This window comes from Erinaceus europaeus, chromosome 5 (assembly GCF_950295315.1).
Source record: "Erinaceus europaeus chromosome 5, mEriEur2.1, whole genome shotgun sequence".
NCBI lineage: Eukaryota > Metazoa > Chordata > Mammalia > Eulipotyphla > Erinaceidae > Erinaceus > Erinaceus europaeus.
In genome coordinates, this window is record NC_080166.1 from 113,824,549 (window position 1) to 113,851,791 (window position 27,243).

Consider the following 27,243-nt stretch of genomic DNA (forward strand, 5'->3'; position numbering starts at 1 on the left):
AGAAGGTTACCTGGGTAATGAATTATCTGAGCATTTGCACCTCTGATAATATTTTCCATATGCTTTCATCAATGATCTACAATACTCCTGCAGGAAAGTCTTAAGTTATAATTCCTTGCCCTTACAACTTTCTAGGCTCTGAGTACTATTTGCAGTTTAATTAACAGATTAGGTCTTCCTGTTATCTTATGTCAGACTTACCTTTTCTGTATGAATCTTAGTTTTTGTTCTGTAGCAAAGCAATGCTAGTAATTTCTTACAAAACTATGTATACTCTTAGTGTACAGTTCAGCGATCACAATCCTTCATACGGTGTTTACTGAGAAGAGCTGAAAATTTATGTCCACACAAAAGTCTTCCACTGGAATGTTTATGGCAATTCTATTCATAATTGTCACATTTTGGAAGCTACCAGATCTCTTCCAGGAGGTTAACAGGCAGATGGGATGCATTGGACTGACCTTCTCGTGGTGCATCCCTTGAGTACCCATTCATTGGGGAAACTGACGATCCTTCCTAGCCGACTGAATCCACATGGATCCCAGTCACTTTCAAAGCCAGCAACAAGCAGCTCCTGACAGCTTTCAACCTGACGCTGTTGACTGGCTATGGAAGAAGTGCAAACGCTAGAAGAAGAACAGGCAGATGAACTGAACTATAGCCAATAGTGGGATATTTATTCAATGCTAAGAATAAATGAGTAATTAAGCCATGAAACACTTCAATGTACGTGAGGACTTAGGCTCAAGTTCCTGACACTATATGCGAGCACTACATACAGCACGAGAGAAAGCTCCATAAATGATGTGGTATCTCATTTTTTAATCTCTCCTTTGTCTCTGTCTCTCTTTCTAAGACTGAAAAGAAGAAAAAAGCAGAAGCATTGTATCATATAGACACAAGGCCCTTCTAGGTCAAAAGAAGGTCTAATTAGGCTCAGGAGATGACAGTGAGAGAAATACATGCCTTATATACACAAGACTCTGGTATAATAACCTTCATTATGATGCTATCTCCATATCTTTTAGTCCAATATTATATATACCAATAACACACATGTTTACATACATACCAAGAGCACACATGTTTATACACACACCAAGGACACACATGTTTCTATACATACCAAGAATACACATGTTTGAGTGTTGCCACAGCTTGAATTTATTTTCACTCTACTTACGAATCCTATAAGAAAGGGGACATTGAATATACAGCTCTCTCATATAACCTATGAATTACTTCATCATGTAATAAAAATTAGCAGTATATTTAAAATCAAGATCAATGTGTTCCTACAGTTCTTGTTGTCAACAAGTGAATTTTTATAAATTAGTGCCTTATGCCTACATGATTTCACCCACACTCACAGATTGAGTTTTTAGGTCTTTATATACATAGACAAGAGAGACGGAGAGACACTTCAGCACTAGTTTCTCCTGGTGCTGTGACACTGTCATGGACTATGTATATAACTATGTATATAACAAGGCACTCTCCTTCCCTGTCAGGTGAGCTATCTCAGGACCCAGAGAAAATATGTACTTTTAAATTTTTAAGTATTTTATTCATTTTATTTTGAGAGAGAGAGAGAGAGAGACCAGAGCACTGCTCAGCTCTGGCTTGTGGTGGTGCTGGGTATTTAACCTGGCAGTTCAGAGTCTCAGGCATGAAAGTCTTTTGCAGAACTACTATGCTGTCTCCCCAGCCCTGAAATATTTTGAGTGACATATCTTTTACCCTTTGCATTTTACCTGAAACCTTATAAATTTCACCTTGTAAAATTCAAAAATATGTGGCACTTGTCTTCCAGGCATTTCCCCCAGATTAACTTTGATATCTTTTATATTTATATTTATTTTTATGATATATATACATATATATATATATATATATATTTGAGCGCTTGCTCAAATCTGTATTATTATAGTACTGAGGATTGAACCTGGGCCCTAGGGTTGTTAGGTATGGCAATCTTATGTATAATCATTATGCTATCTCCCCAGCCTTCCTAATTTTAACATTAGTAAGTATACAATTCATATATCTTGAAATTTACCCTCTGTCTCTGCACATTTACCTGTTTTGTCTGTTTTGGTCATATTTCTACAAGTTTTTTTTTGCCTCCAGGGTTATCACTGAAGCTCAGTACCTGCACCATGAACCCACAGATCCTGGAGGCCATTTTTTTTTTTCAATTTCTTGGATAAGACAGAGAGAAATTGAGAAGGAAGGGGAAGATGGAGAGGAAGAGAGACAGATACCTGAAGATCTGCTTTACCACTTGTGAGGTGACCCACCCCCCAGGTGGGGAGCTGGGGGCTCGAACAGGCATCCTTGTGCTTCACACTGTGTTTGCTTAACCTGGTGCACCACTGCCTGGCCCCTCAGCCATTTTCTTTTTTTTTTTTTTTAACCAGGGCACTGTCCAGCTCAAGCTTATGGCGGTTTGTGGGCTTGAACTTGGGACTTTGGAGCCTCAGACATTAGAGTCTGTTTGCATAACCATTATGCTATCTCCCCCTAGCTAGGTGTCTCTACTTATATAATTTAATTCATGACAATAGAACTTTAAATTTAATAGGTTCTTCTGGAAATGTCAGAATCTATGACTGACTAATGACAGATACACAAAGAGTGTTGTTTGGAGTATATGGATCTTTACATTGACTGAAGTCATACATATTATGAATTAAGCTGAACTCTGCATTGAACACAAGTTTAGTTTATGTTCATGTCCTGGTTGTTGGAATATTAGAAATTAGATCTGTTGAAATATCATAGGCTTATTGTATACACAAATATTCTTGACAATGTTGCAGATCAACAATATACCATCACCGAGAGATATTGTATCACTTGCATAAATTCAAAGGACGTTTCTTTGAAAACTCATCCACTTGGGGACGTGGTTGAGACCTTTGTTCTCATTTCACTTCTGGGTACTATGACATTGACTGTCTACTTGTTTTTCAAGTCCCTAGTGATAAGACATGCTTGGTCTGTAAGGACAGATGGTTTTAAATAAATGCACTTCATTTACCAGCTTACTTTTCTGCATTGATGGTTATTCACTGTTATTTTGAAAACAACACTAATGACTAAGGTTAATCCCGAGTGGGTTAACACCACAAAAAAATAGACATATTCATGCTTTTTAAAAGTTGTGCTCTTGAGCTAATTAACTTGGTGCAACATGCGACATCTAATAAAATTATTCAGAAGCACAGCTGTAATTGTGCTTTGAGCTTTTACATTCCCCTCTTATTCCTTTGTTTGTAGGAAGGGCAACTGATGATTTTAAGGTGAGCATATTAGCAAGTCCAACACAACACTTAGATTGAACAGCAAAGATAGTTTATAATCTGTGTACAGTAGAGCCACCCCCTTCCCCTGCAGACATGATAGTCAAGTGGTATTATGCATGCAAAGCCATGTTCCTGTGGTTTTGATGTTGTGGGAAGCAGCAGAATGTTTTCTTAATTCTCATAAGTTAAATGTTCCCCTGAAGACTCATTATGAAACATGTTAAAACGTGTAGTGTCATTACAAGATTGTTTTTGCTTGACGACACAAAAACAAAAGGAGAAAAACATTCATGTCAGTTTCTGAAATGTGATCATTCGAAATCACTCTTAAATTAATGGGATGCCAGTTTTCATGATCAACTATTTTCTTACAACTGCTGCTTAATGAAAATAGAGTAGATCCACGATTATAAGCAGTGAAATGATTGCAGAACATTCTAATCTTGAGGAAATTATATGTGGTTAAACACCCAAAGCTTTAATTTCACTCTCTTAGGGATAGTCTCCCCACCCCCATGAAAAAGTATTAAAAAAACACCTGGAAGGTGATTCAAATAATTCAGTCAACTATTTACTGTGTCTTGTTTTTCCCCATCTGTCAACTCTTTGGTGTCTTTTCTGTTTCCCAATTCCCACCTGATCTGGCTCCAATTCTGATTCTTCATTTGTGTGTCTGTCTCCATGGAGACAGACTGCTCAGAGGGAGGAGCTCTGCATAGATTCTAGCAGTGAACTCTGTGTGCTCAGCCTCTCTGCGATCAGTGTAGAAAGGAGAAGCCAGTGTATCTCTAGAGGAGCAGAGTGTGTTTAGGACCCCCAACTGCCTCCCTCCATGTGATTCTTCAGATTAAGTCTCAATGACCCAGAAAGAAGAAATGGCGTGCCAAATATTTTCCTTTGCTTCAGTGTCAAGAGCGCCTTGACCTTAACCAGGAGAGCCCAGAAGGGAAGGAGAGAGACGGGCAGAAGAGAACCATAAAGAAATTCAAGGTTTTTTTTAACTCTCACCAGAGGTCTGGCTGTGCAAGGGGAAGGTAGTAAACCAGCGATCAGGGAAATGTAGATGATATAGTATATCTGTTCCTCTACAAAGTACATACTACTGAAAATAGTAAAGAACTAAAATTCATATAAATTTGTCTCTTAATGACTAGGTTGGTTCATTAAAAATGCTTATTTTATAGAGAAGTTACACAGGTTTATAGAAAAGCTTAAACTTATTGAAAGCCTATTCTGCAGTCTCTTACACTTCAGGTATTCCAACCTTTCTATCTGATTTTTAGTATTTATTTATTTTAACCAGAATACCACTTATGCTAATACTAGGGTTTGACCTGGGGCTTCTGAGCCTCAGGCCTGAAAGTCTTTTGTATAACCCTTATTCTGTCTCCCTGGCCCCTTTTTATTTGTTCCTATACAAGTAGTATCAATAATATTGCCACACAAGCATAGCTGGAAAGTGTAGTCACTAGATTGTTAGACCTGAATAACTAGATTTTGTGATATATTATGTTTTAATGTATTAAAAATAATAATAAGTGAATGTGATAGACATTGAGTAATGCTAGCTCTTATAATTTCCGGATGTTGAAAATCTCTCTGATATTAGAGGCACCAACATTGAGTGCTGAATTATTTAGTTTTCTTTACCGAGTTGTGCATCAGAAAGGCATCATTACCTTTCTGATATTTAATGATCTCTCTGTCAGCTGATCCAACCCAGGATCAGATTGACCATCACTTGCCACACTGGAATCCACTCTCAATTTGCAGTAATAACTCCTGGGGTTACTTATTTTAAATAGGGAGTTTTCCTGCAGTTCAGACTTCTACCTCCTAGATATGCAGAAAGAAGTAGCTACTCAACAATAATGAATAGCATGCATAATTTGTGCCAGAGAATATACGTGGCTCATCTGAGTCTTACAAAAAGTCTGAGAGATGGGAATAGACATGGTCACCAAGGTCCAGAGAGGTTAAATGATTTGCTTACCATCACACAGTTTATAAGCGCCAGATCCCAAACCCAGCAGTTTTTAATCCTACACACTCGTTAGCAGCTCCTTAGTGCTAAGCATAGTGGTTTTCTTTTTTTTTTTTCCAAGAGTCACTCATCAGCTAGATAGCAAATCACTAAAGAACAGAAACAATATTTTATAGCTTTCTCAGAATAGGACCCTGCTGTGTGTTCTTCAGAATAAAGAGAATTCCCAGCTGTACTTAACCATGTAAGATATAAATATTCTTAAGACTTTTCTAGGAATATAATTGAAAATTATATTTATATGTATATTTTATGTAATCAGTTTCAGTGATTTTTTTTCATTTATGCATTTCCCATCAACAGCAAGTAGCAAGAAATAGGTGTATTTTAGAGGCCTGAGAATCTAACAAAGCGACATTCTTTTCCTTTGTGCTGATAGGTGGTGAGCAGGTATTACTGGAGACAGTCTTGTACAGGCAAGTGAATGGCTTGAAGACTCTAAGAGCTTTTACGTGTTACTGTTTAAGTGAACGTGGACTTGTCATTCTCATTCTCTGCTTAATAATGTCAATGGGCAATAAGAAGTTTGGTCCAATCAGTGATTTGTAGGACTCATTCATCATGTTATTTTCTCATTGTTAATAATTTGGCAAATGTTAATTAAATATCTACAGCACCAAACATATAAGAAGAAAAATAAACAAAAATCATTATCCTTACCATTAAAAGGATTATAGCCCATTGTATTTGCTATCCATATTAATTTATATATTCTGCCACTAGTGGCTACGTAGCTGAAATTTTAAAAGTGAGAGGCTGAAATACTGAGAATTCATTAAAACGTGGTTCTTTGGAATCACAAGAGTCAGTGGCAGAGCTAGGGAAAAAGAAAGCTACTGTGTTCACTGGGTGATCTCCACCACTTCACTTCCTTTCAAAAAATGATTGCATCATTTTAGGGTAAAGAGTTGTACTGCTGATTGGTTAATTTTGGCTCACTGTGCTTCATTATCAAGTGCACTTCCTGAGCGTCCTCTATTTCCTGGTTTAAGTGTGGCTGATGACGTGCTTGTAACCAAGAGACTCAACTCAGTTCAAGTGCTTCTCTTTGACTAATGCCAGCATGCCAAGTAAACAAGACTTTATTGTGCTATGTCTGGGGTGAAGAAAGACAAGGTTAATTCACTGGCCCACATATCTTTTAGCCAATGATTTACAAACAAGCAGCACTGTTTGAATTTTGGTAGCTATAATGGTTTAATAATTGTTGGCTTTTATTAGTGCACAGTTAACCCTGTAGGGTGTCTACATCACAGTTAAAATTCTCTTTACTCAAATGCTCACAGACTGAGGTACTCTAAGTGTTTTCATTTCAACACACTGATGATTAGTGGTGTCAAGACTTGTGATCATGTTGACAACATAGTTTTAGGTGTACTAAATACATTTTTACAAAGAATACACATAGATATGAATGTGCACATTTAACCTTTAGCTGGCTCCAAGTTTTGGGGCAAAGCTGTTGGGCTGTGGAAACCATGGGGAGATGGCAATGGAGGGAAGTTGCAGGTGGCTCATCACACCAGAGCCCCCGGAATTGAAACACTTTCAGTTGGCCTGCATGGCTGTCATTTTAAGATTATCTGACAACTATGCTTCCTTCTCTGAGGTCTGTATGACTAAAGTCACCTCTCTCTATAACACTTCCTTCCTATCCCATGGTTGCCTATTCCTGAGCTCTGCAGTTTGCTGCTGCTGTTACTGCTGCAGTTTTAGCCACTAATCCCAGCTCTAAACCAGGCCAGGCCATGAATTCTTTGCTCAGCTGTGGGTGCTCACGGTTTGATGGCTTCATATGGTACCCAAACACCACCTTTCTTGTACACTGTAAGTGCAGAGCAGGGGTTACATCTCCTTAGCATGAACAATTTACACCTGGTATTGTTCAATGTCAGGGCCCAAGACCACAACAGTTGGACACAGGCCACAGGTCCAACTAGGTAGGCTACAGAGAGCCATGTCTTTTCATCCTCTCTCTTTTTGAAGCTTTTATTTCTTGTTGTAGTGGCCACTGACAAGATTATTTAATATCCCTGTAATCTATCTTCCTTCCAAATTCTTGAAACTTTACACAAAATATAATAATTCATTAATTTCCCAAATCTGCCTGACTTCTAGGTCACTCATACTGCTCAAAGGAAACAAGAGAATTTATTTTCTCCTGAACCACGGTCCCTGTTAAACAGTATGTAATATGCAGTTAATAGTCATAGACTAGAATGAATATTAATGACCTTGAAGGTCTTTCTTGAACTTGACTTTCATTTTATTAGCTTTGTGCTTGGCATGAACAGCAAGTAATTCATAGATCAGGCTAAAAATTATCAAATTCTTGAAGACTTTTGGGATCATTCGATAAACATGAGCAGAAAGAAACTCAAATTGTTTTGTGGGTAATAGATCTTGTTCAAAGCGTTTTTCCCTGAGTGCAGCTTGAAAACCACCTGACTGTAATTAAATTATTCTAACATCTCACTCCCACCTCCCACACACATTTTCCCCTTTTGTTTTGTTATTTGCTGGTGTATGCAATTATCTTCTTTTTAAGAAACAAGCACAGCCACCCACAACTACATGTGCTAGCTCTGAATCTGAACTGTGGCAATGGGAAGGAGGCATCCTTTCCCGTTTCCTCATAGGTTGTAAACTGGCTATTCACATTTTTTGATGAGAATTTCAAGCCCTGAATATCCTCTTCACAAGCACATGTAGCAGATGGTTAGGAATATTGTGTGGTAAGGAAAGCTGGCCAATTTCTTCACTTATTTTCACCTCCTGAGCACACTCCAAAAGAAATGCAATGACATATTTTAGGGAGTGTCTTTACAAGACCTCTTTTCTTAAATATGAATCTAATTTGCTGATGTGTTCATTTTAAGATGGATTCTTTGGGGGGAATGTCTCTGCCGTAAGTGATAGTGTAGTGTTTTATATAGAATTAGACTTCTCTTGAAAGCTCTCTTGGGTGCTGCCGCTTAGGAATTAACCCAGCTGTTCCTTCACTGCACTCAGGCAGACTATTAAATAGAAAGAAATGAAACAAGATCTTGACATGACCCTAATGACCTTTAAGAATGTTATCGGTGAGGAAATACTTGGTACAGAAGAGGAAAAGAGGTTTTCAGTTCATCTGACCTATGTGACTCCTCCATCTACTAGCTTGAGGGTATTCTGCATGTTCCTTAGACTCTATATCCTTCTGTAAAGTGGGGATTGCTACTACTACCTTTTTGGGTTGTTATGAAGATCAGAATCAATTAGTAGGGCCAAGCTCTTTTTTAATTTTTTACATAGTTATGCTCAGTAGGAAGCAGCAGAGTTAGACAGTCTTGTTGATCATTATTAAACCACTAATGAAATAAATTTTAAAAAGGGAAAAGGCAGAGTCATCTAGAATACGTAACAAGCCAACTACTTGGTATAAATAGTGATCAATTACTGATGCAAATACCAATTCGGAGAGAAATATGATCATGAAGAAAGTTAAAAAATATTTTTTATTAATAACAATTTTAGTTCCACACATATTAGCAAATAGATACTTATATTTGTTTGTTTAAGGAAGGTTTCATTTTATTTCATCTCAGAATCAGCTAAGGTATTTTTTTTTATTATTTTAATAATGACTACTGGATAAGAGGGGTACAATTCCACACAATTCTCACCACCAGAGTTCCGCTTCCCATCTCCTCCACTGAAAGGTTTCCTATTCTTTATCTCTCTGGGAGTATGGACCCAGGCTCATTATTGGGTGCAAAAGGTGAAAGGTCTGGCTTCTGTCTGTAATTGCTTCTCCGCTGAACACGGGTGTTGGCAGGTTGATCCATACTCCCAGCTTGTTTCTGTCTTTCTCAAGTGGAGCATGGCTCTGGAGAGGTAAGACTCCAGGACACATTGGTGAGGTTATCTGCCCGGAGAAGTCAGGTTGGCTTCATAGTAGTATCTGCAACTTGGTGGCTGAAAAGCATTAAGATATAAAGCAGAACAAATTGTTTAATAGTCAGGAACCTAAAGGTAAGAATATAGCAGATGAGATTTGGGGTCTCCATTTTGGAAAAAGCTAATAGGTCTATTTTAGGTATCTTCCAAGGGGCCCATGACTTTACTAACTTTTGCCTGAGCCTGACAGCTGACATGAGAGAACAATGAATGGATAGCTATATACCAACCAAAACACTGCTCAGCTCTGGTTTATAGTGGTTTTGGGGATTGACCCTGGGACCTTGAAGACTCAGGCATGAAAGTCTTTTATTGAACCATTAGACTGTCCCACTCCACCCTCAACCCATGAAAATCTTTTTGCATAACCAGTATGCCATCTCCCTGTCCCACTGAGTTTTTTTTAAAGATTTATTTTTTTATTTGTGAGAAAGGGAGGGAGGGGGAGGGAAGGATAGGGAGAGATGTAGAGAGGGAGAGAGGGAGATGGAGAGGGAGAGGGAGACTGAGCAGAGCATTACTAGCTCTGGCAAATGGACCCAAATTCACGACCTCCTGTCTGAGAGCCCAATGCTTTAATTCATTACTCCCCTTCCCATGCCACATATGTACAAGTGATTTAAAGTTAAGATTTGGGGCAGGAATCAAAATCAAACTGATTTTAGCATACTCAGTCCTCCAGCACAGCAGATGAGTCTTCCATAAGAGGCAGGAGACACATTTTTGCTAATTTGATCTCAAAAGGGACGTTTTGTAAAGGAGTTGGAGACTGCACTTTCTACTGTTTATGACCAGTGACTGGTGCTGTATATTAGACAAGGGATTGTATCTGATCTCATCTGAGAGGTGCTTTTCTTGAAGAGATTTGGATTTGAGGTTAGGGGTGGCTTAGAGATCTCGTGTTGCATTTTTGAAAAAGCTGGTGTGAATTTAGTTGACCTAGCTAAATTACATTCAAGCTAATCACATTAACTTTAACTTCAATTTCATTATTTTTCATAATCTCCTACAAGGTAAGAATTTTCAATACTCCATTAAAAAACCATGACATCTTGGGAAACAGACACATTACAGAAGTGAACTGGAGAATGAAGATTATTTTCTTGGTCAGATAACTGATTCAAAGTTGTTTTAATTACAAAGATAATGTGCTAACTGCTACAATTCCTTCCCTGCTAAGAAATGAATTCATTCTGTCTATAAGCATAAAATAAATTCTTTTAAAACTCTAGAAGAAAACCTCACACCTACCACTCTATTGAGATGTGAAGTCTAGGCATAATTAAAGAGGAGGTGCCTGTATTATTACATGGTAGAATTAGTGATAGGTTGGGTTTATGTTAACTTTAAATTAAAAATGAAAGTAAGTATAGCTCTCAATATCTGCTGTATCAACCAGGAATTCAAGAACTCACTCCTGGCCTGAAAGGGCAAAAGAATAAGCAGCTAGGAAAGGAGTGAGGAAAGACAGAGGGAAGTTACCATACTTAGAAGTGACTTTTTGAAGGAAGTCAGAAACAAAAGGATGAATATGGGATGATATCATTCATAGACAGAAATTGAAAAACAAGATCAGAAGGGAAATCACTAAGCAGAACTTGGACTGGAGTTGGTGTACTGTAACAAAATGAAAGACTCTGGGGCTGGGGGGTGGGGTTCAGGTCCTGAAACATGATGGCAGAGAAGGACCTAGTAGGGGGTTGTATGGTTATATGGAAATGTTATACATGTACAAACTATTGTATTTTACTGTCGACTGTAAACCATTAGTCCCCCAATAAAGAAATAAAAAACTGACTCTTTGAAAGCCACTCAACTGTTATTGGGCATATGGTTGCTTCCAAGTTTGAACTACTACTAACTGTGCTGCTCAGAACATACATGTACATGGGCCTCTTTGGATAGGTGTATATATATACACAATGAAATATTCTGCAGGGCCAGGGAGATAGGATAATGGTTATGTAAAGAGACTCTCATGCCTGAGGTTCTGAAGTGCTAGGTTCAATTTCCTATACCACCATGAGCCAATGCTGAGCCAATGCTCTGGTAGAAAAGAGAAAAGAAAAAAATACTATGCAGCTATTAAAAATGATGAAGTCATCTTCTTTGTAATAACGTGGTCAGAATTTGAAGGTATCATGTTGAGTTAGATAAGCCAGAAAGAGAAGGAATGATATTGAATGACCATGACCACACTCATGTGGAACTTAAGATAAAAGGATAGTAAAGAGAAGCATCAGTTGAAACTTGGACTGAGTGTGGTGTGTTTCACCAATGCAAAGGACTCTAGGGAAGGAGGGAAAAGGATGGGACAAATGGGGCATTGGAGCCTTGGTGTATATTGTAGGACCGTATATAGCTTTGGGAGCTACACCTAGACACCTATTATGGAGAGATGAGGGATTGTACATATGTGTCATCAACTGTACTGAAAACCATTAAACCTTCAATAAAATCATTTTACACACACACACACACACACACACACACACACACACACACACACACACACACAACTGTTCTGATTATCACAGAATGAAAGCAATATAATACTTGTTAACAAATTTAATAAATTCTGATATCATAGACAATTTTGTGGACTTTAGTGCTGGGACGACAGCTCAGTTGGAGGGTACACCTCATTTGTCATGCACCTGATCCAGGTTTCAGTCTGGCCTCCACCACAGTGGAAAAACCATTCCATCTTTCCCTTTCTTCTTCTTTTTCTGGATCTTTCTATTTCTATCTGGGAAAAAAAGTCAGTTTAGATCAATGAAGCCCTGATGATGGCAAAACAGAAAAGAAAGGAAGAAAATAAGGAAAGAAGAAAAATAAAAGGGAAAAGGAAGGGGAAAAGAAAGGGTTTATATGAGAGTTGAAAAGAGAAGTAGCAGGAAGGAGAGAAAGAAGAGAAGAGAAGAGAAAAGAGAGAAGAGAAGAAGATGGAAGAGGAGGGGAGGGGAAGGAAAGGAAAGGGAGGGGAGAGGAGAGGAAGGGAGGGAGGGAAGGGAAGGGAAGGGAAGGGAAGGGAAGGGAAGGGAAGGGAAGGGAAGGGAAGGGAAGGGAAGGGAAAGGAAGGGAAAGGAAGGGAAGGGAAAGGAAGGGAATAACTTGCATCCTTATATGTATATGCAGTGCCTAAGATTTAAACAGAGCCTTAGGCAATCGGGTCATGTGCTCTATTCTTCTTCTAACATTTGCCCTTCTTCCGTAGCCAGTCAACAGCGTCAGGTTGAGCCTGATGTAAAGTTTTGAGACCTCCTTTGAATCTGGAGAGGTGGCAGTCATTGACTATGTGGGTCATTGTCTGTAGCCGCGGGGGCAGTTCGGGTCGTCTCTGGCTCCCCAGTGATGGAACATAGCGGCGCACTGGCCATGGCCTGTTCGATAGCGATTGAGGAGGGCCCAATCATAACGTGCTAGGTCAAAGCCGGGTTGACGCTTGCAGGGGTCTGTGATGAGGTGTTTGTTCTTGACCTCAGCTGACTGCCAGCTCTGTTTCCAAGAGACTGGAACAGAGAAGTTCGGTGTAGGCGTAGGGGACCAGATTGGGTGATGAGACATCAAGCGTTGGACAGGGTGGGCGAAGATATATTGGCGTATATTGGCAGGTCTGGTCGAGCGTAGACGTGGGAAATGAACTTAGATGATGCCGCATCCCGACGAATATCTGGCGGGGCGATGTTGCTAAGGACTGGCAGCCATGGAACCGGGGTGGAACGGATGGTTCCAGAAATTATCCTCATGGAGGAATATAATTTGGAATTGACCAAGTGGACATGGGGGCTACGGAACCATACTGGGGCACAGTATTCTGCAGTGGAATAGCATAATGCCAGAGACGATGATCGTAGTGTGGAAGCGCTCGCGCCCCATGAGGAGCTGGCCAGTCTTGCAATGATGTTATTCCTCGCGCCCACCTTTGCTGCAGTTTTTATGAGATGTTTGTGAAATGACAGAGTGCAATCGAGAGTAACGCCAAGATAGACTGGCTGGGCTCATGCCGGATTCTCGTACCGCCAAGCTGCACATTAAGCTCACGCGAGGCCAAGCCATGGTGTAGATGGAAAACAGATGATATCATTTTTGGTCTATCAGTTGAACTATCTCCTCAGTCACTCTTCTCATATTTCTGTCCCTTTTCCATTGTGTATAAAAGGGTACTCTGCACCAAGTTATATTGAATGTTTGACTACTTCTAATTGTAAAGTCACACTTAATCAGAAATGCTGGATCCACACTAAAGTAATTGACTAGCTAATTACTCTTCTGGGAAGGTGGCCTTAGATTAATCATTATAAATAATGTGAAACCAGATAAGCTTCCTTTCTTGCTTCAGAGCTTGTGTCCAAAGTAAGCAAGAGGAAACAGTATTATTTTTCTTGTGGCTTTAGCTTTCTTCACTTTCTAGATGCTGCAGCTGTGTCTTCATTGTATTTTATAGCCAGAAAAAAAATCACCCCTCAGCAGTTCCTATAATTTCAAATTTATAACTATGTCCAGGGTAATTCACCCATAAGCCAACTCAAAATAAAATAGAGGAGATAGGCCCATCTGTTGGAGTGATTTCTTAACTGCAGAAAACATTTTCCTTTCTTTAAAAGCAAAGCTGTAAAATCTGTATAAATTCCAATTCGAAAACCATGAAACTAATTTTTCCACTTCTCTAGTCACTGTGAGTAAATGATTTTGCATATGTAGGATGTCAAATATCAACAAAATGGTCCAAGGGAGTATGTGAGATTGATTTGGGCTACACGAAAGTCTTTTAAGTGATAGCAAAAAGATTATTCAGGTGTATTAAGAACAAAAAAAAAAGTCTATGATACTGAAACATTCAGTCAGTAATTTTTTCTGCTACAGAAATAAGTTTGACATCTTATTTCTTTCTTTCTAGTTAATTTTATATTCCTGAAAAATTAACCTTCCCACCTAAGTGTTGTTATTAAAATAAGATCTCACTTAGAAATGCTGATACTTTAGCCCCACTAAAGCAATTATTTAAGGGGCAAGAATTCTTTATTCTGAATAATTCAGATAAGAGTTTTGCTTGACTACTCTGGCTATGATTCGATCGCATTTCCTTGTATTCTGCCTGTGTAGAATAAACTTCAGCTGACAAAAGCTGTTTTGTATTCTGTTGAGAGTGTGACCTTGATTCCTCACTTGATAAATCCAAGGGTAGTCATCTGTAGTAGTTAACAATCAGTAGGACCTCCTCTGATTGAAGCACACACACACATATTTTCTGTAAAATGAGAGTTTTTACCACAGAGCACCACATAATGGAAGTGCTTTCATTTCCCCCAAGCCAGTGAAAGCAAACACAATGGAACACAAGTGCTTTTCCAATAATGTCTTACACCTTCACACAATCTTTCCCCATCAGTCTCTCGCCTCAATTCAATGGACAAGAAGACTGAGAAATGCCAGACAGCTTGCACCATTACTGGATTCAGACAAAGAAGTGCCACTGTTTAACAAAACTGTCATTATCACACTGAGGCATTCTGATTCATGATAGTCTTATCAAGTGAAGAGCTCTGAAACAAAGGAAAAACTTTTAGTTATACAGAACATCCATAGTCACTGAACAGTCATTTATGGAAAATGATTTTACAATGATCAGATTATTTGCTTATCAGGATATTTCTCTTTCCTATGTTCTTTTTTTTTTTTTGTCCCTTCACCTGTTCATTCCATAAACATTCCAATGCCTCTGTAATTTGGAGAATCCAGGTTATATTAGTGGAATTCAAAATGATCTGAGAGGAATTGAATTTTTTATCAGTTTATCAAAAAGAATAAATGACTTATGCATAATTGACTTGACATTATGAATTGAGCTTTAGAAATCTACTGAACTCTATAAGAATATAAATACATATGCGTCAAACTATGTTTATTTAATTGTATTTTTATTTTTCATTGCCACCAGGATTATTGCTGGGGATGGTGCCTGCACTACCAATCCATGGCTCTCAGTGGCCATTTTTCCTTTTTTTTTTTCTTTCTATGTTATTTTATAGGACAGAGAAATATTGAGTGAACAGAAGGAGATAGGGAAAGAGAGAGAAATATAGACATCTGAAGATCTACTTCACTACTTATGGAGCATTTCCCCCATAGATGGGGAGTGAGAGCTCAAACCCTGGTCCTTGAGCATGGTATCTTTTTTCTTTTTTATTTAAGAAAGGATTAATTAACAAAACCATAGGGTAGGAGGGGTACAACTCCACACAATTCCCACCACCCATTCTCCATATTCCACCCCCTCCCCTGATAGCTTTCCCATTCTCTATCCCTCTGGGAGCATGGACCCAGGGTCATTGTGGGTTGCAGAAGGTAGAAGGTCTGGCTTCTGTAATTGCTTCCCCGCTGAACATGGATGTTGACTGGTCAGTCCATACTCCCAGTCTGCCTCTCTCTTTCCCTAGTAGGGTGTGTCTCTGGGGAAGCTGAGCTCCAGGACACATTGGTGGGGTCTTCAGTCCAGGGAAGCCTGGCCGGCATTCTGATGACATCTGGAACCTGGTGACTGAAAAGAGAGTTAACATACGAAGCCAAACAAGTTGTTGAACAGTCATGGACCCAAAGCTTGGAATAGTGGAGAGGAAGTGTTAAGGGGATACTCACTGCAAACTCTAGTGTACTTCTGCTTTCAGGTATATATTTTGCAGTAGTTTATGGATACGTGTGAACATATGCTCTCTCTCACAGAACCTGGTCCATATCTAGGTTTTGGGACTTTGTTAGAAAGTGAACCACCTGAGATGGAATTAGAGTATACTATGAAAGGAAAGGTCTCACCCGAGTAATGAAGCTGAAGGGTTGTCATTCCACATGTGAAGTCTCTGGACACAGTCTGAGCTGAAGCATGTTGAGGTGCCAATCGTTGTGTTGGTTAGGTTGTGATCGGCAGATGCAATATTATTTGATATGGATTGGGAGAGGCATACGGGAAAGTGGGCCCTATCCAATGGTTCCAGGACTGGGGGAAGTAGAGGCTCTATAGTGGAGATGTGAGGTTCCTGCTGTCTTAGGCTATATACAAGATACTGGGTAATGTACAGAAAACCCTAACAAAAGGACTTTTCAAAGTTAACCCAATTACCAAACAATGTGATGATAACATTAACTATTGATTGTCTTTTTGAGCATGATATCTTACGTGCTCAACTAGATGTGCCACAGCCTAGCCCCCAAACTATGGTCTCTGTAAAGATTTGATTTTATGTATAACTTGAATATCAATTGCAATCCTTTCTCTCTGAAACTCAAATAACTGATTCACAGAAGAGTTGGGTTTAAGATTATATATTATGGGGAAAGATTCTATCAACTTCCCAGTCAGTGTCAACATTACACAAGATCTCAAGCAGCAAATGAGAAATTTGTCCTCAGTGTCTCCCAAATGTACTTCTTTCTTAAAAAAAAAAAACATTTTTATTCCTATATTTATTTATTTAATAGACAAAGAGAAATTTACAATAATGGGGAGGCAGAGAGGGAGAGAGAGACACCTGCAGCCCTGATTCATTGCTTATGAGGCTGCCCCCCCTGTTTGTGGGAACCAGGGACTTGAACCTGGGTCCTTTGCACATGGTAATGTGTGTGCTCAACCGGGTGTGCCTCTGTCAGGCTCCTATGTACTTCTTTGCATAATAAATCCTTGAAGCTTCCCTGCCTTCCTTCCTTCCTTCTTTCCTCCCTTCTTCCTTTTTCTCTGGGGCTTCACTACTTTAGGCTAACATTTTAGATAGAAAGAGAGAGGGTACTGATATAGTTCACCTAGGGGTGCCTGCTTTGTCATGCTCATGGTTGAGCAAGCAGTCTTCCCCTCTCACATACACACACACACATAAAGAACTGGGGAACTTCTGTACGGCGATACCCTACCCTTCATCCCTCTGCCTCTGTCTAACTGAAAGAGTCTGCCCACAGTACTGAAGTACCAACAATGACCAAAAATGAGATGAAGGGAGAGCTACCACAGCACAGACACTTCTCCTAGTCCTATAGTACTCCCATGTAGTGTACTGGGAGTCTTGAAACTTGGTAGCAGGCATCACAAAGCAGACACCCCCCCACACACACACACATGAGCTATATCATCAGCATTGCTTGTAGGTTCTTAGGGTCAACTATGTAACAGGACTACTTCTCTCAGGCAAGAATTAGAATCATCTACTCTTTGACCTTTTTACTTTGGTGTCCATTTATTTTTTTACCACAGCACTGCTCATCTCTGGCTTATGATGGTGCTCGGATTGAACCTGGGACCATTGGAGCCTCTAGCATGAAAGTCTCTTTGCATAACTATTATGCTATCTCTTCAACCTATGCTGGTCTGAATTTAATTCTTTCAGATCAATTTGTATGATAACAGGAGTTTAGAATAAAAGATGACCTTGAAGGACATTATAAATATCTGTATGGGGGAGATATTTGGGAGGTGAGGGCTCATTCCTAACAGCAATAAAGATCCATTTAAGTTGACTGCTTTAAGACTAGCTCTCCATAAAGCACTGACTGACAAGCTAGTTGGTAGAATGGTGTTAATTGTTCTTCTTTTTGAAATGGAGTCAATGTTTGGGATCATACAACTAGTTGTGTCTTTGTTAAGGCAGTATTTGATAATTATCCACTAAAAAACATTTGTGAATTATTGAATGATATATTATTTGTCTGAGATCTAAAAATAGTGATGGGTGTGTTTACCAGAATCATTTTTAAAGAGGAAATGACTGATGGTAATTAGAAAACAAATCACACACCAAGTACTAAATCATCAAAGGTCTTATAGAAAAGGAAACCTCTAGTAGGACATTATTACACGTGGTGCTCACACACCTGTTATTCCGTTTATAGAATCGTGTCTTTTGGAATGAGACAGAAAAAAAAAAGTTAAAGCAGGAGACAATAGGAAGTGGTAACACTTTAGTTAGCAAATGCTACTGCTTCTCCTTTGTCTCCTCCACCTCTTCTTTTGAGACAGACAGCAGAGAGAAATAGAGACCATAGCACTGAAGCTTCCTTCAGTGTGTGGGGACATGGCTTGAATCTGGGTTGTGCACACGGTAAAGCAGCACACTGTCCAAGTAAGCTATCATCCCCAAATACTGCACAAAGTTAGTTTCCTGTCACAATAGTTCTGAAGTCATTTAACTTAACAAAACTTTCTCACATGATACTTCATAGTAAAAAACCAAAAACAAAACACCTGTGCCCTATTAATTTGTATCTTTGGTGCCAGAAATAGTGGCTAGGACTTAAATTGTCATCTGCTATCTGTTGAAAACAAAGTAAGTATGAATGCTGAAGAGTAAAGCAAACTTTCTATGAATCGTTATAGGGAGAAATAATATGAGGAAAACAAAAGAGGCAGGGAAGTAATGAAATGAAGGCAATAAATTCTACCTACCTCAAAATTTAATCTAATCTCCATCATTATCTGAAGTTCCTGAGGTGGAAAAATCTCAAAGCTCTCAAATAAATTGGCATCTTAGGGTGAATTCTGGGTAGGGAATGTTCGTAAGTAATTAGATTTTCAGTAGTCAGATTATTCTTTCTTCTTTTTCTTATACACACAATTTACTAATTTCTCCCAAGGAAACAATCAACTGCTAGGCAATCATTTTGTGTTTCCAATTTCTTTAGTGTGGCACTGACACTGTAGGACAAATCAGACCATTTGGAAAAACAGGAGTAATAGTGGTAGATGTAGAAAACATGAAAAGAGAAAGTGAGACTGCAGCGGAGAATGCTGCACTTCTGGACAACCCCACTATTTAAAAATATACTTATTTGTTTGTTTGTTTTTAAAGAGGTACATTCCATACAATTCCCACCACAGGAGTTTCACATCACATCTCCTCCATTGGAAGGTTCCCTATTCTTTATCCCTCTGGAAGCATGGACCAACGATCTTTCTTTATGGGGTGCAGAAGGTAGAAGGTTTGGCTTCTGTAATTCCTTCTCTGTTGGACATGGGTTTTGGCAGGTCAATCCATACCCCCAGCCTGTTTCTATCTTTCCCTGGTGGGGTAGGGCTCTGAGGAGGTGAGGATAACCCCACTATTAAAAAAATATATATCAGTGACTTTTCTAGATGTTTGATTCCTGGAAGTCTTAAAATAATTCGAGTTTTTGGAATTATTTGAGCAACAGTAACTCTTGGTTTTTCTGCAGTCAAATTTAAGTTGCTTCTTTATCACTATATGTGTTTGTTTACACTCTTATTACAGTTTCAAAGTAATAGAGTAAAAAAAAAAAGGAATACTTGATGTTATCAGATTGTGAGTGCTCATATACCCACAGAAGACATGAACTTCCAACTTAAAAAAAAATCTTATTTATTTATTTATTTAGGTTAGAGATACAGATAACTTGAGATGAAGGGAGAGAGAGACCTGCAGCACTGCTTCACCACTTGTAAAGCTTCCCACCTACTGGTAGGGGTCAGGGCCTTAAACATAGGTTCTTGAACAATGTAACATGTGCTCTCTGCCAGGTATACCACCACCACCCAACTCCCATCTTTTTACGCTAGCAAAGTTAGGACCACACAGACAAATGGTCTATTAAGATGTGATGTGACAAATGAATACTATAGTTTATTTGTAAATTACATTTCATCTCACTAGTAAGATTTACTGAATCTATTGATGCTATAGTTTGGATTCTTAAACTTTTAAATTTAGTTTAAGCACATTTCAGTTCATAGCAAAATTTCATGTTCTGAATTTTGTTCCAAATTTTGTTCCAGATTGTTTTATAGCTGATCAACAATTCTAGTAATTTTCTTTCAAGTCATTCTTTATATCTTCTTTTGTGAATGTGGCTTTTATTCATTTTAGTAGTTAGGAATATCAAAGTGGAGAGGAGATAACAAATTACTGAGGCACTGTGCCAAATAGTTGAAACAACATGAAATAAAGCACTGAATGTCTAAAGAAGTAGATTTTTCCTTTTGGTTGCACACTATTTCTCTGAGACAGTTTTTAAAATTTTTATTAGTGATTTAATAATGATTGACAAGATTGTGGTATATGAAGGGTACAATTCCATACAGTTCCCACCAGCAGAGTTTCATATTCCATTCCCTCCATAGGAAGTTTCCCTATTGTTTATCCCTCTGGGAGTATGGACCAAAGATCATTATGGGGAGCAGAAGGTGGAAGGTCTGGCTTCTGTAATTGCTTCTTTGCTGGACATAGGTGTTCAATCCATACCTCCAGCCTCTTTCTATCTTTCCCTAGTGGGGTAGGGCTCTGGGAAGGTGGGGTTCCAGGACACAATGGTGAGGTTGTCTGCTCAGGGAAGTCAGGTTGGCATGATGGTAGCATCTGTAATTTGATGGCTGAAAAGCATTATGATATAAAGTGGAACAAATTGTTTAATAGTCAGGAACCTAAAGGTAATAAAAGTACAGCAGATGAAAATAAACCGGTGGGAGTATATCAAATTGAAGACTCTGCACAGCAAAAGAAACCATCACCCCAAAAAAGACCCCTCACATGCCATACATCAGACAAGAAGCTAATAACTTTTTTTTTTTTTTTTTTTACCAGAACACTGTTCAGTTCTGGCTTATGGTGGTGTGGGGGATTGAACCTGGGATGTTGGTGCCTCAGGTATGAGAGCCTCTTTGGATAACCATTATGCTATCTACCCTCCTCCCACTAATAACCAAAATAAAGAGCTCACAAAACTTAGCAACAAAAGAGCAAATGACTGGGGGCCAGGCCGTGGTACATCTGGTTAAGTGCACACATTACAGTGCACAAGGACCCAGGTTCAAGTCCCTGATCCCCACCTGCAATAGGAAAGCTCTACAAGTGGTGAAGCAGGGCTGCAGGTGTCTCTGTCTCTTTCCCTTTCTCTATCTCCCCTCCCTCTTAATTTCTGTCTCTATCCAATAATTAATTAATTAATTGAAATTTAAAAAGTAAAGGGCTCAATTAAAAAATGGGGAGAGGACATGAGCAGAATATTCACTAAAGAAGAGAAACAGAAGGGGCAACAGACTTATGAAAAAATGTTGCATGTCACTGAGTGTCAGAGAAATGCAAACAAGGACAACAATGAGATTCCACCTCACCCCTGTGAGAATGGCATACATCAGAAATGACAATAACAACAAATGCTGGAGAGTTTATGGAGGCAAAGGATCCCTCCTGCACTGCTGGTGGGAATGTAAATTGATCCACCTCCTGTAGAGAGCAGTCTGGAGAACCCTCACAAGGCTAGAAATGGACCTCCCTTATGACCCAGTAATTCTCCTCCTATGGATATATCCTAAGGACTCAATCACACCTATTCAAAAAGATATATGTACACCTATGTTCATAGCAACACAATTTGTAATAGCCAAAACCTGGAAACAACCCAGGTGTCCAACAACAGATGAATGACTGAGAAAGTTGTGAGATATATATGTATGTATACATACATACACACACACATACTACTCAGCTATTAAGAATAATGAGCCTACCTTCTTCAACCATTATTGGATGGAGCTAGAAAGAATTGTGTTAACAGTACAAAGTTTTCTCTGCACACTATTAAATTGCTTATTTGGGCTCTGGGTCTTCAACTTTCTATGACATGAAACTTCAAGAACTCCTTGACAGAATGATAAATTTCTAGGAAATTAGCAGAGTCAAAATTCTACACTTGCTGCTAGATTTATATTTCTTAGCTTTTAGAAGAGAAAAACGCAGGAGTCGTCTTCTTGATCAAAGGTGGAACCTCTGGCCTATGGGTCTTTGATAATCCATGAAATCATCTCATCTGGCTGTGCCACAGCAAGCTTGAGATTTAATATATCCAGGACTTTTTTTTTTTTCATAGCAACATGAAGTGCTAACTTTTAAGTTGATAATTTTGTATTCAATGCTCATAGTGTTATAAATATTCAAATGACCTTTGGCAGAAAAAATTGTTCTCTATCCCTGGTCTAGATATTTTATTGGAAATTATTAGGCACCAAACAGTTACCAGCCATTCATTCTTCCTCCACATACCTATATCTTTAGTTGACATGGTGAGGGAAAGTCAAATCAGACTTTTTTTTTTCCATTGTTGTTGTTGGATAGGACAGAGAGAAATTGAGAGAGAAGGGGGAGATAGAGAAGGAGAGAGACAGAGACATACTTGTGAAGGGACCCCCCCCTTCAGGTGGGTAGCTGGGGAGCTTGAACTGGGTGGGATCTTTGTGTAGGTCCTGAGCTTGGCATTATGTGTGCGTAACCTGGTACACTACTGCTCACCCCTCCCAATCTGACTTTCTGTTGGTTACAACCATGTCATCTTTTGAGGTGAGACCTGCACAATGACATAATCTGGGAACAATTAATATAAAGCTGTGTGACACTGTATTTACACATTGTATTGGGGGGTCGGAATTATTATAATTTGGTGAAGTTAATAAACTGTCTCTGAAGAAAAGTTGCATTGCTAGTGACTACAGAACTTTGGTAGGCAGAAGGAAGGAACACAGGCATTACATGAAGAGAAATCATTAGTAAAGGCATAACAAGCAATAAGGGAAGGGAGTTAGGAAGCAGAGTGAAAAACATGCTAACTGAAGGGAGAAATTGTCTATTGGGTCTTCTGGAAGTTTATTTTAACTAGCAGAGATTTCCCTGACTATAGATCCTTATAATATGAGCTTAGGAACTCAGGATTGATGGCACAGTGTAAAAGAGACACCAAAACTTTATAATATTCAGTTTAGATCTCAAAAATGCTGACTTCTACCTAAGTGGAGAAGTTTCACTTATGATTCAAGCCAATCATATATAACTACAATATAATCTTATTGAGGAAGTCTATAATAGAACATAAGGATATTATTTCATTGAATTATAAAAGAGGGGTGGGATATAAACCACTTGACCTGTCTCTGAAGAGTTACCAGTTACTGTGTAAGTGGCCCTTACTGTCATACAGCACTCCTATCTGACTAGTATTGCTTTGCAGGGAGGGGAAGACCAGATGTCAGAGAGACTGTCCCAGGTACATTTTCCCAAACCTTGGAAAAGGCATCAGGATCAGGAACTTGGAGTCCAGAAGGCATCTCAAGTTGGCCCTACTAAGTACTAAATGTACTTCACATTTCAAAGGTGTATTATCAGGACCACCAGCTAAGTTTTTTCATTTAGACAGTGCCTGTATAGAATTGTTCCTGTTTTTTTTTTTTTTTAAGATTTTATTTATCTATGAGAAAGTAGGAGGAGAGAGAAAGAACCAGACATCAATCTGGCACATGTGCTGCCAGGGATCAAACTAAGGACCTCATGCTTGAGAGTCTAAAGCTTTACCACTGCGCCACCTCCCGGACCACATTTTTCTGTTCTTGCCTTTCACATCTCTGTTTATGTTCACATCTTTTGTATGTAAGCAATTGCATTCTTCTTTTTTGTATTTTTATTACTGATTTAATAGTGATTTGCAAGATTACAAGGTAATAGGGAGCAATTGCTTTTTAGAATTGATAGCCTAAGTAATTCTACTGATATTTTAATTTCCTCCACCTCCCTGTTAGTCAAGGTCATTGCAGTGTTAATACAAGTAACATATCAGTCGTGATCATTAGATACTTGTAACAAGGTTATAACAGGAAGGTGATATGATGAAAATCATGTATACAGGAGACCAGTGTGGTAGAAAAAAAAGATAACTAGAAATAGTCTATGTCACTGTTAACAACCATGTTACTTTTTATAATAAATATCAAATATACCACATGCACTAAGTATGTCCTTTGATTTCACAATGTTTTATTTAATAGACTACCAGTCTCATTTATCTAAAACAGAACAAACACTACAATTTCATATGCCATCTGTGAACTCCAAATGGTCATAATTAGCAATCCCAAATGTTCTACAAAGGTGATATGCTAAAAATAACCTTATCACACTTCTCAGCAGGCTGCTTCTATGACATTCAATGAAAGACCATGACATTCAGTGAAAGAATGACTACATGTCTTATGCTTTCATATGTCTATATTTCTTGCACAGATTATGAAGCTATGAAAAGGTGCCTTTCTAATTAAACATCGTGAGGTATAATATTGTGCCTAGTGGCTTATAAAGATGAAATAGGAAGAAAAAAGTGAAATGTATGTTTTCTTCAAACATGATCTAGCTGCTGTAGTGTCAAGAATATAGTAACTGTCCTCCAAAATGCTCATTGTAGGTAGAAAAAAAAGTTAATGACTGGTTGCAAATGTAAAGGGCTATTTCCTTTTTATTTCACCAGGCAGTCTCATTCGCCTTTATTCTTTAAGAACTGCATAAAGAAACTGTGATTTTGTGCTAAGGAAGAGTGACTGTCTCCACCTTCTCCCAGTGTGCATGCAGAGGTTCTAGAAAAGCTTGATGATGTCATCAAGTTAGAACTGAGACTTTGGAGTTTAATTTTCACTACTGAAAATGACCATCATTGTTATACATAGTTATGGCCACCTCTCCAGATTCAAAGGAGGTCTCGAAACTTTACATCAGGCTCAGCCTGACGCTGTTGACTGGCTACGGAAGAAGGGCAAACGCTAGAAGAAGAAGAATGGCTGTCTAAACTGTTACAGTTAAGTAGAAAAGCAGTGGGCAAAAAGTGCAGTGAATTTTATCAAACCAAAGATGCCACTGATGGTTAAGATGCACTAGTATTTTGTTTACTACTAAGAAAGATTAAATTAAACCACAGTTCAATGTTTCTGTCTGATTTGCTTAAAATTTATTCTATACTTAAAGGTATGAAAAAAAAACTTTTGACTTATTTAATGTAGCTTAATCAAGTATTGCTCTTCTCAAAGAAGGAAAATATAAATGATATGAACTGGTTAAAAGATTCCTAAATTCCTTTATATCCATGCTTTGTCTCACACCCACCAATACCTGTGCTCTCTTTACACACCCATCTGTCTCCCTGCCATTAAGAACCTTGATGATGCAACCTTTTCTTTTTTTAAATTTATTTATAAAATAGAAATACTGACAATACCATAGGATAAGAGGGATGCAATTCCAAACAATATCCACCACTAGAATTCTATATATCCCATCCCCTCCCTTGACAACTCTGCTATTCTTTATCCTTCTGGGAGCATGGACATCCAGGATCATTATGGCGTACAGAAGGTAGACTTCTATAATTGCTGTCTTTCAGTCCCCTAGGTGATGGCATTTTGTTGTTCTTGCTAGAACTTTTTAGATTTGTCTCATAAAACATCAAGAGGTAATTCTCTTCACAGGTTACTTAGTGCTGCCAGGCCTCTTTCAAATTTAACCTACAGTTCTCCACCTATTCAGACCTCATGTATCTTATTTGAAGGGATGTGATTTTTTTTTTTAGGGGAGTAGCAGGAGGGTAGATCTTATTCTTAGACTGTGTGTGTGTGTGTGTGTTTTACAATTTAAATATGGAGCCAAACTTTCGGCCACTGGTAACTTTGCATATTATCACAATAATGTTATATTTTACTGCCCAGATTAAAAATTTCGACTTTTTAGAATTTGATAATAGTAGCAATATATCTTAAAAAGTATATCAGTTTATTAAGACTTCATTAGTATTAATATTTCTGATTCAACTAGACCAAAGTTCACATTTTTCTTAATTAAATTATTTGTATTGAAATTAAGTGTCTCCCATTCAAAGTCAGAAGGGAGTCTCTGACAAAATACTGTTTGATTCATAAATATTAGTCCCATTGGTTGTATGAATAACTCATCTCAGCTTCTCATTTTTTGAAATGTATTTAATTTACTCTGATAATTTCTTCTGCCTTCATATACATTGCTTAGGTGTTATTGTTCATTCTTTTCTTCCTTAGCTCAGTAACAAAATCAACATAGGTACATTTTGTTTTGTGGTGTTTTCCTTTTTTAAATTTCTACAATGCACTTGGTTATTCGTTTTACAAGAATATATGGAATAGTTCTAATTCCATATTCTAATTCTAATAATTCTAATGACAGTATTTTGCCTTCCTAAGACCAAATTTATGTCCCATTGTTACTCCTGTTCTTTTTTCATAAACAATAGGTTTTCTTTCCAGTGCTGAATCACAACATAATCTTACTGAAGGCATTGTACTTGAAAATTTAACTCAACATGTTTACATGTAAGTCACTTAACTGAAGTTGATGACTACTGCTTGAACAACACTGATTTTCTTTTTTTTCTTATATTTATTAGTAACTTAATAGTGATACTCGATTATAAGATAACATGGGTATAATTCTACCCCATTCCCACCCCCCAAATTTCTGTGCCCCACCCACCTCTAATGGTAACTACCATTGCTCTCTCACAGATATGGGTTGACTATACACATTTCTTCCCCAAATTCACTTGCTTCAATTCTTTATATTTCATATGTGAGTGAAATAATCCACTAGTTGTTCATCACTTCTTCCTTACTTCACTAAGCACAGTTACTGGCAGTTCCATTCATTTTGCCCCAAAGCACACAATATACTGTTTTTAATTGCTGAGTAGGACTCCAATGAGTATGTAGCCTATTACTTTTTCCTTTCTATTCTTTTTTTTTTTTGTAAGAATCAGATGAATGAGTTATATTCCATTGTTAAAGGCTCTCTCCCCATTCCTCATAGGATTTTTTTTTAATCTGAAAAAACTTTAAATTTTAATCCAGAAAATGAAAAAGCACATACTAGAGAAGCACATGGGCCATTTGGGCAAAAGTGGGTGACCTCATTTGGAAGTTGATTGCCAGGCTAGCCTGCGGGTGTTTCTTCCCAGGCACCTGCTCTCCAGGTTGGAGAGAATTGGACTGGAGCCAATTTAGGCTGCTGCTTACTCAGCAATGCAGGAGAGGAACCAGGAACTCTCCTGGCTGAGCGGGGAACCAATGCAATGCTGGCTTTATTGATCTGCATTTATATCTTCCGAGGCAAGCCAGAAAAAGGA

The 27,243-nt window shown here is 38.4% G+C and overlaps 1 long non-coding RNA gene across 2 annotated transcripts in view; it reads left to right on the forward strand.

The window, feature by feature from the left end:
• LOC132538724 (uncharacterized) overlaps positions 1-27,243 on the forward strand; it is a 233,778-nt gene that overhangs the window by 199,495 nt on the left and 7,040 nt on the right. Inside the window, exon 3 of one of the 2 annotated variants that reach the window (XR_009550081.1) lies at positions 2,131-2,180. The exons of the other annotated variant lie outside the window; for it this stretch is intronic. This is a non-coding gene — a long non-coding RNA (uncharacterized LOC132538724). Of the gene's footprint in view, positions 1-2,130; positions 2,181-27,243 lie in introns of those variants that run through there. 2 annotated transcript variants of the gene reach the window in all.